The sequence below is a fragment of the Myotis davidii genome, unplaced genomic scaffold, assembly GCF_000327345.1.
Source record: "Myotis davidii unplaced genomic scaffold, ASM32734v1 scaffold944, whole genome shotgun sequence".
NCBI lineage: Eukaryota > Metazoa > Chordata > Mammalia > Chiroptera > Vespertilionidae > Myotis > Myotis davidii.
The window spans coordinates 1030961-1042103 of record NW_006296283.1 but is presented as its reverse complement, the minus strand read 5'-3'; the positions used below and the strand labels follow the sequence as shown (position 1 = coordinate 1042103).

General features: G+C 41.7%; 1 protein-coding gene across 1 annotated transcript in view; it reads right to left on the bottom strand.

Annotated features, from left to right (window-relative positions):
• The window catches only part of NINJ2 (ninjurin 2), an 84664-nt gene that overhangs the window by 15290 nt on the left and 58231 nt on the right, over positions 1-11143 (bottom strand). The gene's annotated exons all lie outside the window — the stretch shown is intronic.

The following is an 11143-nucleotide window of genomic DNA, read 5'->3' as shown; positions in this document are numbered from 1 at the left end:
GATTCTGGATTTAACTATTCCCTTTTATGGCGAGTAGAGTGTTCTGCTACCAGGACCCTGCTCGCTTGAGAGAATCACTGCTGCTCACTGGAGAACGCTGTGCACTGGGCTCTAGTCGTGTGGAGAGGAGTGGCATACCCTCTCCACCTCTAATCCTTTAACTCTTACTTGTGAACAGATGATACGGTTGCCAGGGATAGAGACAGACCATGCCAATGTCTGGGAAAAACAAGGCCAAAGAGATGCAGTAGGTATCAGGGGGCAATTTCTAATTCTGCTACTAACAACTTGTCAGGGTAGGAGGCTCAGCCCTTCCTATAGAGTATCTTTGTCAGGGTGAAAGAGTATTGGAGTAGAGTCCTGACCTGAGTCAACAAAAAGATTAGGGCCTACTGCAAATATGAAGGTGGGATCCAACAGGAAGCTGTACCCTCTGCAGGAAGCAGGCTCAGGAGGAGCCGGGGAATGAGTTCAGGAATGAGAACCCACAGTGAATCCCCTAGGCAGGAACCACTTCAGTGATACATTAACTGAAAAATTGCCCTGAGGCTGTCAGATCTTTCAGTTGTACAAGACAGAATGTTTGTGCGTGTGTATTCTTCTAGAATTTGCACAGCTGCCTAAGGACAGAAGCTGAGGCTGCATATTAAGGATGAGCAACGTGAGCCCCCGAGGGGCTTACAGCTATCTGACCAAGTTCTAGAACTGAGATGAGAAGTCTTAGTCTGATGCTCTATGATCTGGCTTCTGATTACTCTTCATCTCACCACCTCTTTCCAGCACTATGGCCGCCTCTGTGCCTTCGTGCAGAGGGAGCAAGAGTGTCTGATGCGTTGTAGGCAGGTACATATTTGTAGAGCAGTGACTGAACATCCTGTCCCCACTGTTTGGAATGTTCTCTATGGCCTTTCTTGCCATCCGCCCAGTAAGCTCTTCCTTCCATCAAGGATGTTAATTTCACCATGAGGTCTTCAATGACTCCTTCCCTCAGATGACTAGTGTATTGTCTCATTGGACTGTGAACTCCTTCAGTGTAGGATCGCTGGTGTGAGGTTGGCACTTACTGACCAGTAGAAGTTGTTTAGTTTATGAAGGGAGGGAATGACCTGTCCAGGCCCACTCTTTATTTCTAAAAGTATATATTTTTATTGATTTCAGACAGGAAGGGAGAGGGAGAGAGAGAGAGAAACATCAGTGATGAGAATCATTGATCAGCTGACTCCTGCACGCCCCCTACTGGGGATCAAGCTGAGACTTCCTGGTTCATGGGTTGACACTCAACCACTGAGCCACACCAGCTAGACCAGGCCCATTCTTTTTTTCTTTTTAGTATATATTTTTTTACAGAGAGAAGGGGAGAGGGATAGTCAGAAACATCAATGAGAGACAAACATCGATCAGTGCCTCCTGCACACCTCCTACTGGGGATGTGCCTGCAATCAAGGTACATGCCCTTGACTGGAATTGAACCTGGAACCTTTCAGTCCACAGGCTAATGCTCTATCCACTGAGCCAAACCGGTTAGGGTCAGGCCCATTCTTTAGACATGAAACTACAGCTAGCACAGTCCATTTCCCAAACCAGTGAGCCACAAAGGCTGCCTTACCTAGTCCCTGTTCATGATGTAAACATAGGTAGGTCTCCCTTTTAAAAATACTCTGGTGTGAGAACAGCCAAATTAATTTATAGGACAGCAAAAAGGGGGGGTGGGTAGAGGGAGATCCATATTGCAAACGAATTCCCCACAGATTACTTTAAATAGCACACTTGGTGAATATTTTTCTAATCGTAAAAGAAAGAAAGCCTTTATAAGCATGACTTGAAATCCAGAAGCCATAAAGGATCGATAAATTTGATTCCATGAAAATTAAAACTATTTGAATTTATAATAATGAGAATAACAGCATATACCCCTATAAGACTTATTTCATGCCAAATGCTATGCCACATACTTTATATACACTAACTCATTTCATTCTCATAATAATTCCATGAGTTAAGTGCTGTCTTTTTTTTTTTTTGATCCTCACCTGAGGATATTTTTTTCATTGATATTTAGAGAGAGAGTGGAAGGGAATGAGGAGGGGAGGAGAGAGAGAGAGAGACACATTGATGTGAGAGAGACACACCTCCTGCACCCACCCAGACCAGGGCCTGAAATTGAACCTGCAACCAAGGTACATCCCCTTGCCCGGAAATTGAACCTGTGACCCTTTAGTTCGCAGGCCAATGCTCTAACCACTGAGAAAACCGGCCAGGGAAAAGTGCTGTTTTTATTCCTCAGTTTATAGGTGGGGAACCAGAGGTTGACTAAACCATGAATCATTCATCTAGTAAATTAGAGATGACTCCAGGATTATCAAGTAGCCTGCCTTCAGATACTGTGCTCTAGCTACTCGTTAGGTGGCCACATACCATAAAATGTCAGAAGACAAAAACAAGTGAGGAATAAACTGCAACACATAAGACAAAGGACTGATTTCCCTGGTATATGTTGAGGTCTTTAAAGTGAACCCAATCAAAAAATAGAAAATATGAACAAACAAGCCACTGAAGAATCATCACAAATGGCTATATATTGTGTGTGTGTGTGTGTGTGTGTGTGTGTTTTCTATTACACTAGCAAAGATTTAATAGCTTGATAATAGTCATTGTTGGTGAAGATGTAGATAAACAAGATTTTTACACACTTGGTGGGAATCCTATATAATAAAAGGCTAATATGCAAATAGACCAAATGGCAGAATAACCAGAACAACTGAACAACCAGTCGCTATGACATGCACTGACCACCAGGCGTGTGTGTGTGGAACATGGCGGGTGTTGGCCACAGCAGGAGAGTGGGGGCGCCAGACAAAGGTGGGGCACCAGTCGCTGTTATCGGGCAAGCCTCTGGTGGTTACTGAAAATTCTTTGTTCCTGTGTGCCGTGGTCCTGCCTCGCACTCATACCTGCTGCCAGTGCCAGCCCCACTCATACCCACAGCTTGCACTGGTCCCAATCACTCGGCACCATCAGCGAGTGCGAGCAGTGGCTGCCAGCCCTGGTGGCCCCTGAGGGCTTCTCCACCTCCCCCTGCTCCTGAGGGGTGATCCGGGCAGCAGTCGCCACTCATACCCACTGCTGGTGCTGGCCCCAATTGCTCCATGCCATCAGTGGGTTCGAACGGGCCGGCACCATCAGTGGGTAGGAACGGCGGCAGCGGGAGCAGGGCTGCCGGCAGACAGGGACCAGGGGCTGCGGCAAGAGGGGCCGGATGGGGCGTGGAGGATGGGCAGAGACCTGCCCCCGGGCCTACCACAGCCTTGTGGCCCACAGTTCCTTTCAAGATTCACGAATTTGTGCACTGGGCCCCTAGTGTAACTATGAATTACTGGCAAATATCCAAATTTCTACAATATTTTTTGAAGGACAATATAGCAATTACCTATTAAAATTTAAGATATTCTTAACAACTTACCTAATTGGTCTACTTCTGGGAGTTTTTCCCCCACTGAAAATGCTCACAAAGTGCATTTCAGCCACACAATGAAATACTCTGTTTTAAAAAAGAAAGCGGTAGGTCCCTATGCATAAGATATATAAAGGGAAGATATATAAAATGTATTTAGTGGGGGGGGGGGAATCATTATGAATATGATATGTTCCTATATCATAATTTTTGGTAAAAATTAAACAAAATATTCAGAGTACCTACTTTATATTACTATGCATTATTATAAGCATAGGGCAAAATACTGAAGGAATTTATATCATAATAAGAACTTTCCCTTTCTAAGTTATATATTTTCCGAATTTGAATTTTTGACAACTAACACACCATCCTTTTATAATCTGGAAAAACATAATAAGGATAAAATTAAATATATGATAAATAAATAAAGAGCAAACACCCTTCCCTGTTTGTTCATTTATTCTGCAAGCATGTACGAGGTGTACCTACTGAGTCCCAGGCACTGATGCTAGATGTTGAGGGTATGAAGACCGATAAACAGAGCTCCATCCTCAAGGAACTTGTCTAATGGCAGAAACAGATGGCAAATCTGGTGAGAGCCATCGGCTGTGGAAGGTGCTGGGAGAGAAGTGTGTTCTGGGCTCAGTTCTCCTGGGCTGGGGGAAGGGCCCTTGGGGCAGAATCTTGAAATATGAGCAGATAAGGTATCAGGGATCTCAGGGGAAATGCAGTGGGCTTGAAGCTCAGGACCGAAGCAGTCCCTGGATGGATGGAGAAGGCTGGAAAGTGTGGGGGTGGGACTGACCAGGAGGCCTGATAAGACACCTGGACTTCGTGGGAGCAGTAAACGACTGACATCCTTACAGCACCATTTTAGAAGGATCGCTACAGAGGCAGCAGAAAAGATGGATCGGAGAGTCAGGAGTCCCAGGGTGACACACTGGGTCTGACCAGCAGCAGAGACAGTAGGTATGGCAATGGGACCGCCCACAAACAGGTAAAGGAAGTAAAATGTCAGGACTTGGTGAATGATTGGATGTTGAGGGTGTGGGAAAGGGAGGGGTAAAGGATGACACCCTGTGTTTTGGGTTGGGTGGCAACCTCTGTGCACTCATAGCCTGGAATCTTGCTCTTAGAGTTGCAGCCCCAGTAGAAGTCAGTTAATGAACAACTTCCCAGGAACGCAGCTCTTGTGTAAAGAGGGTACCTTTGGCAATCTTCTGCACATATCTATTTGCCAGTTTCAACAGTCTTCCGGGGCCATTGCACCAGGGCCTTGGGAAGCCTGTCAGGGGCAAAAGTCCTCTCTGACTGATGCTCACTGCTAAGCATAACCTGGGACAATATCACTTCTAAGCAGGTGGTGAACAATGCAGTATGATCAAATTACAGGGAGATGAGAGAGGGAAAATATCATAGTGAGTGATGCCTCTTTTCAAAATGGTGTGGGCATCTCCATGTTCTCCGGCTACTGTCCCTGAATGTCAGAGGCATTAGTGCCCCTCACCTTCCCATGGTTTTAGTGAAACAACAGTGAAAGGCAGTTTTAGGCCCTTAGGCTGTTGGAGCCCACCCCTTAGCAAGAATCAAGTGGCACTGCCTGCGGCATCACCCTCACCTCCTGCTTGCTGACAGCACTCTGCTGGGGCAAAAATAGCCGCCACTCTCACAGTGCTCAGCCCCACACACGTCAATAACCTGGGCTTGCTGGCTCTCTTGACACAGGTCCCCTATTTCTCTCAGTCATCACTGCTTGGAGTTCGCTGCAGAAGACTGAATGTTGACTGTCTGCTACCTTGGTCAGAGTGCTGGGGCCAGTTCTGATTTCAGAAGCCTCTGGATGGGCAGTGCTATCGGAGCTCCATAGAGCTGGTCTTAAAATAGAGGCCTCTTAACTGAGCCTTGAGTCTCTGGAGGGATGGTGTCTGCTGTGGACAGACGTCACTGAGGGAGCAGTGGGGCGTCACCAGGCTAGCTTCTTTCCCCAGGTCCCTTGGCGTATCTTATCTTATCATGTAGCTGGGCTGGGGGTGCTGCCAAGCTTTGTGGGAGCTGCCTCTGAAGGCCAAGGATTTTGTCCTGAGGTATTTCTCAGGGATGTGGGGGCAGAGTCTAGGCCTCATTTTCAGAGGAAAGGCTTCTGAAAGAGTGAATTGCTTAGTGAGCAGGTGTAGAATATGAAATAACTTGTCATTATGAGAAAAGATTACTCTTCATCTCACCACCCCTTTCCAGCACTAGGGCCTGTCCTCCCTGCCTCTGTGCCCCTCCTGCTCTGCTCATCCTTACAACTGTTCCTTAAACCTAAAGGACAGGCTATAGCCAAACACATATCTTGTTTGCATTCCTGGTGAAGTTTCCATTCATCTATAATGGATAAAAATATGGAGTTGCCCAGCCAGTGTGACTCAGGGGATTGAGTGTCATCCCATGCACCAGAAGGTCGCCAGTTTGATTCCCATTCAGGACACATGCCTGGATTGTGGGCTTGATCCCCAGTTGGGGATGTGAGGGAGGCAGCCAACTGATGTTTCTCTCTCTCACCAATGTTTCTATCTATTTCTCCCTCTCCCTTCCTCTCTCTGAAATCAATAAAAACATATTTTTAAAAATCTACTTAAGTCAGAATGGGGTCAAATCTGGCTTTTCTACTTGCTTGCTTGACAAGCTGAGTTCTCTGAGTGCAAAATGGTAACAGCTCTAACCGGTCTGGCTCAGTGAGTGGAGTGTTGGGCTGTGGACTGAAGGGTCCCAGGTTTGATTCCCTTCAAGGACATGTACCTTAGTTTTGGGCACATCCCCAGTAGGGGGTGTGCAGGAGGCAGCTGATTGATTGATGTTTTCTCTTATCAATGTTTCTAACTCTCTATCCCTCTCCCTTCCTTTCTGTAAAAAAATCAATAAAATACATATTTTTTAAAAAGGTAACAGATGACAGTCCATACCTCACTGATTATTATGAGGATGAAAAAGAATAATATATGCAAAACAGTGCAGTGCCTGCTACAAAATACAAGGGGGTTACTATCATTGCTGGAGGTATTCAGAACTGAATTTTTCACATCTTTCCCCCATTTCTAGAAACTCTATTTTGTCATTTTGTTAAGCTTTTTTTATTTTGATAGTCTCTGTTCCTTCTTCATCCCCTCAATCTTCTATGTTATGTCTTTAAGCATACTCATAATTCTAAGTCTTTAGAATTCAGTGTGTATTTTATACTATAGCACATCTCAATTCATGTACTAATATATAACCTTCTCAAAGGTTAAAGAGAAAAATAATTCTACCAATGCAATAAAGTTGTACTTTAAGAAAAAAATATTTTACCTGTTTACACATTTAAATTAAATAAAATGGAAAAAAAAAGCCCATCAACTGGTAAATGCATAAATAAAATGTGATAATTCAGCAATTAAAAGAAATGAAGTTCTGGCACATGTTACAACATGGATGAACCTTATAAATGTGAAAGAAACCAGAAACCATATGTAAAAGACTACAAACTGGATTGTCTGGCATCAGGACAGGAATTCTAGGGCAGCTTTCTCCTGTACAGGGCTTACAAGGGTAATTGTTCCTGCGCTGGGACCTCCCCTGTCACAGGGCTGACTGGCAGCCATAGCTGAGTCTCAGTCACCCTATTTAGTCCACCCTGGAGATTTTCTGAGACCCCGCCCATCCAATTTGCAGCCCCACCCATGCTGTTTATAGCAGCTTTTCCATATGAATGGCCTGTCCTGGCTCAGACTTTAGACTTTGCTAAAATCTCTCAAACAAGCTGCAGCTAGTGACAGCATGCATCAAACCTATCACTAAAAGGCCCAAGACCTGGCTCTAGCTCCAGCCTAACTTGCTTCACACCTGAGCCTCACCTCCTGCACAGCAACTCTTCTACTATAGTTGCAGCTGATCCTCACAGAGATGCCAACAGCAATCTAGGCTCAACTACAAGAGTGTGCACACGGCCCACACAGGCACACACCTAGAGTGTCCAGCTCAGTGACTAGGGAGGTTGAACCACTGGACCCTACAGGACACCTACTACACAAGGCCACTCTACCAATTCCAGGAGACATAATAGCTCTACCTAATACATAGAAACAAACACAGGGAAGCAGCCAAAATGCAGAGACAAAGAAATATGTCACAAATGAAAAAAATGGAAGCAAGCAGACTAATGGCTACAGAGTTCAAAACCATGGTTATGAGGTTACTCAAGGATCTCCATGAGAGCTTCAAGGATCTTAGTGAGAATGTCAAAGACATGACAAAAGACCAGTCAGAAATTAAGCATACACTAACTGAAATAAAGAACAATTTACAGGGATTCAACAGTAGAGTAGAAGATTCTGAGAATCAAATCAATGATTTGGAATATGAGGAAGCAAAAAAGACCCAATCAGAACAGCAAAAAGATAAAAGAATCCAAACATATGAAGATAGTGTAAGGAGCCTCTGGTACAATTTCAAGTGTACCAACATTCACATTATGTAGGTGCCAGAAGGAGATGAGAGAGAGGAGAGAAATAGAGAGCAAGAAATTGAAAACCTATTTGAAGAAATAATGACAGAAAACTTCCCCTACCTGGTAAAAGAAATAGATTTACAAGTCCAGGAAGTGCAGAGAGTCCCAAACAAGAGGAACCCAATGAGGCCCATAGCAAGACACATCATAACTAAAATTCCAAGGGTTAAGTAAAAGCACCTAGTTACCTACAAGGGAATGCCCATATGACTGTCAGCTGTTTTCTCAACAGAAACTTTGCAGGCCAGAGGGAGTGGCAAGAAATAGTCAAAGTGATGAATAGCAAGGGCCTACAACTAAGAATACTTTACCCAGCAAAGCTCTCATTTAGAATTGAGGATCAGATAAAGAGCTTCACAAACAAGAAAAAGTTAAAGGAGTTCATCACCACCAAATCAGTGTTACATGAAATGTCGAAGGGTATCCTTTAAGAAGAGATAAAAAATATGAACAATAAAATAGCAACAAATACACATCTATCAACAATTAAATGTAAAAATCAAAATAAACAAGAAATCTAATGAACAAAATAAACTGGTGAATAAAATAGAATCAGAGGCATGGAAGCATGAAACAGACATGAATTTCAGAGGAAAGGGAGCAGGAAGAGATTAACCAAAAATCTTACCTATGGACACAGACAGTAGGGTGGTGAAGGCATGGGGTGGGGCAGGAACTGAATGGAGGAGGGCAATGGGGGGAATTAAGGGGGACATCTGTAATACCCTCAACAATAAAAAGTTTTTTTAAAAAGAAACAAATCTTTGTGACCTTGTTAAGCAATTATTTTTTTAGTTATGACAAGAAAAACATATGTTCTAAAATAAAACAAATTGAACTTCATTAAAGTTAAAAACACTTGTGTTTCAAATGACACCATTAAGAAAATGAAAAGGAAATTCAGAGAATGAGAGAAAATATTTGCAAATCATATATTTAATAAGGGTTTAATATAAAAAACGTATAAATAAATTAAAAATTAATAAATAGACAAGAAATCCAATTTAAAATGGTTTATGTCTAAAAAGTTCCATGATCATCCAACAAGCACATAAGAAAATAGTCAACATAATTAGTCATCATAAGTTGTCATTGCAAATTAATGAGATATACTTCATACCTACTAGAATAGCTATAATGAAAATGATTGAAAACAAATGTTGAAGATCTGAAGAAAGTGAAACTCTCACTGCTGATGGCAATGTAAAATGGTGCAACTACTTTGGAAAACAGCGTGGCATTTCTTCAAAAGCTTAAATATAGAGTTTCTATATGACCTAGGTATTACATTTCTAGATATCTACCAAGAGAAATGAAAACATGTTCACATGAAAACTTGTACGTGAATATTTATAGCAGTCTTGTATTCACAGTAGCCATAATAAAATAAACCCAAATGTCCATCAGCTAAAGAATAGACAAGTCAAATGTAGTATATCCATACAATGGAATGTTACTCTGCTAAAAAGGAATACAGTATCTATACTTGCTATAATATGATGAACCTTGAGAACATTATGCTAAGTGAAATAAAACAGACACAAAAGTCCACATATTATATAATTCTATTTACATGAATGTCTAGAATAGGTAAATTGATAGAAATAGAACATAGTGGTTGACAGGGATTAGGAGGAGGGAAGAATGGGAAGTAACTAATAACAGGAGTAACAAAACTGTCATAGAATTAGAATATAGTAGAAGTTGCACAACTCTCTAAATATATTAAAACCCATCGAACTTTAAACAGGAGAGTTTGATGATATATAAATTATATTCCAAAAAAGCTGTTTTTAAAAAGTCAATTAGAGTCTTTAGTTAATAATGAGAATCAGAACATATTATGGACTGTGGTCAAAGCTGCTAAAGGTAAATGCTGCCAGACCCTGGCCTGTATGGTTCAGTTGGTTGGAGCATTGTTCTATACACTAAAAAGTGGTGGGTTCAATTCCAGGTCAGGGCACATACCCAGGTTGTGGGTTCCATCCCAGTTGGGGCCCATGTGGGAGGCAACGGGTGGATATTTCTCTCTCTCCCTCCCTCTCTCTAAATATCACTTTTAAAAAAAGAGGTAAATGTGGCCAGTATAAAAAATGATGAAAATAAACAAATTGAAATTCATTTCAGAAAAGATATGAAAAGAACAATAAAACACACCTAAGAAAAATAGAAATAAGGAATAAAATTAAGATGATTCAGAAATTTTTGAGTTACAAAGCAGATTATTAGTAGATTTAGTAAATAAACTGCTGGAATTTATTTTTTTCCTGAAAAAAAGTATAATAAACCATTTTCTATTAATGTAATCAAGAAAAAAACAAAAAGAAAAAATATGAATTAAAAAAAGTAAAACTGATAAAAATGTTATAAATATAATAGAAGAGATTTTTTTTTTTAGCAGAGATTTCTTTAAAAAAAAAAAAAAAAAAAAGGAAAAATAGTTGACCTGGCTCAGTTGGTTGTCCTAATACACCAAGTTTGTGGGTTCAATTCCCCCCATGAGGGTACATACATGAATCAACCAATGAAGGCATAAATAAAGTGGGTCAACAAATTGATACCTCTGTTTCCCCCTCCCTTCTTCTCTCTCTCTCTAAAAAAAGTTTAAAAAATCAATAAAAAGATTACAGAATTTTCTAAACATTAAAAAATGGCAAGAGAGGAGGTTGAGCTCACCTTATGCCAAAATCAAGGGAATGGCTATATTTAGAGCAATTTATGCTGAGAACCAATTGAATAACACAACAAACAAGAAAGAGACTGAATAGAGAATGTTGGGGAACCATGAGAACTCCCTGGGAGCTGAGGAAACTAGCTAGAATTGGAGGAACCATTGTTTACATTTTTCTTTTTCTTTTTTTAAATATATTTTATTGATTTTTTATAGAGAGGAAGGGAGAGGGATAGAGAGTTAGAAACATCGATGTGAGAGACACATTGATCAGCTGCCTCCTGCACACTCCCTACTGGGGTTGTGCCCGCAACCAAGGTACATGCCCTTGACCGGAATCGAACCTGGGACCCTTGAGTCCACAGGCCGATGCTCTATCCACTGAGCCAAACCAGTTAGTGCTACATTTTTCTTAGACTTGGATAACAGGTGGGCACCCTATCCAGGTTCTCTTGCCAACCTGCAGAGCTGCTGTAGTGTAGACTGGTGTAGC